Raw genomic sequence first — 1,426 nt, 5'->3', positions numbered from 1 at the left:
TGTCCCAAAGCAGGACTAATGCTTAGAGCTGGTTATCAGTGATTTCAGCTCTGTTGGTCTGCAGCAAGACTCTCCATTGAGTCTTAACCAGCTCTGTTATTACACAGGGAAGAACAAAAGGGTGAAATGGTGCCTGGAACCCTTAAGAAGAATCCACCCCACTGAGTACAACACTTGTCACTACCTGCTCTCAGCCCTACTGAGAATGTTTTGGGGTCACCCGTCGCCTGTATCAACCTAGGAGTCTCAGAGAATCCTACTTAACAGGTGCTCCAGTAGCACAATTGGTTAGCGCACAGTACTTATAGGGCAGTGCTGAGAGGAGCTATACTGAAGTTGTGAGTTCAAACCTCACCTGGAGCACTGGTTTTCATTAACCAAGTAGTGTCACCCCCTCATTTGGCCTGTGGAATGTAGAATTCCAGCCCTGGGGACCCTCAGGAGGGGGCTAATAAATAAATGCCCCCTTCACTTATTACCTCCTCTCCAGAGCACAGGTCAGAATCTACCATCCTTTCTCCCCCTCCTCCCCCCAGCCCCTGTGCCAGGATCCCTCAAGCAGAGCCTGGAGTCCTGCCCCTGGCATCTGTACTATTGACAAAGACTAAGTGACAGGGACAAAACACTCAAATCCCGCCTGGTGCGGGGAGCCAGGTTTGCTCTTCAAATTCTGTCGTTGGTACATTTCCAGGCCTGGGAATGTCCCACAACAGCATTGAATGGGAAGCTGCCTGCAGAACAGTGACACTGCACAGAGCTCCTGTGGAGGAGGGGTGGGAATTAGTAACATTTTGAGGATCGTTTGGGAAATGAGCCTTTGCTGACAAGGTTTGTCTCTGTTCATATTTCACCTTCAGGTGTTATGTTGAGGGATCTTTAATATATTTTTGGGAGGTTAATAACTATCTCAACTTTATTTACTCAACTTAAAAATTGGTGTCACTTGATTTTTGCATCTCCCTGTGAAAATACAACTGACACGTGTGGCTTTCTACAGGGGGTCATGATGTTAAAGTTAAGGAATTCAGTCTCTGTACTTCTGGGGGGGGGGGTTGCTTTTTTACAGCTGCCTCAGAGCCAGGCACACCGGGCTGTTAGCTGCACCCACTGTCCTTGCCAGGGGCCCCTGCTGAACCCTGGGAGGCTGCACTGCCGTGCTGGGGTGACTCTGCAGGTGGAGAAGCTGCTGTGGAGCAATGTAGAGCAGGTGCAGGAAGGAGACGGGGTCACTATTCTCATGCTGAACTGCACAGTTTTCCAAATTTGGGACTAGATTAATAGACTTAAGGTCAGAAGGGACCATTATGATCATCTAGTCTGACCTTCTGCACAATGCAGGCCACAGAATCTCACTCACCCACTCCTGTAATAAACCCCTAAGCTATGTCTGAGTTATTGAAGTCCTCAAATTGTGGCTTAAAGACCT

General features: G+C 48.6%; 1 non-coding gene across 1 annotated transcript; it reads left to right on the top strand.

The window, feature by feature from the left end:
• Positions 1–269: 269 nt before the first annotated feature.
• On the top strand, positions 270–363 carry TRNAI-UAU. The gene is made up of 2 exons: positions 270–307; positions 328–363. It is a non-coding gene; the product is annotated as a tRNA-Ile (tRNA).
• Positions 364–1,426: the final 1,063 nt, after the last annotated feature.

Source organism: Mauremys reevesii, linkage group 12 (genome assembly GCF_016161935.1).
Source record: "Mauremys reevesii isolate NIE-2019 linkage group 12, ASM1616193v1, whole genome shotgun sequence".
Classification (NCBI taxonomy): Eukaryota; Metazoa; Chordata; order Testudines; family Geoemydidae; genus Mauremys; species Mauremys reevesii.
Note: the sequence above shows the minus strand (reverse complement) of the source record. Positions and strands in the feature narration are given on the sequence as shown.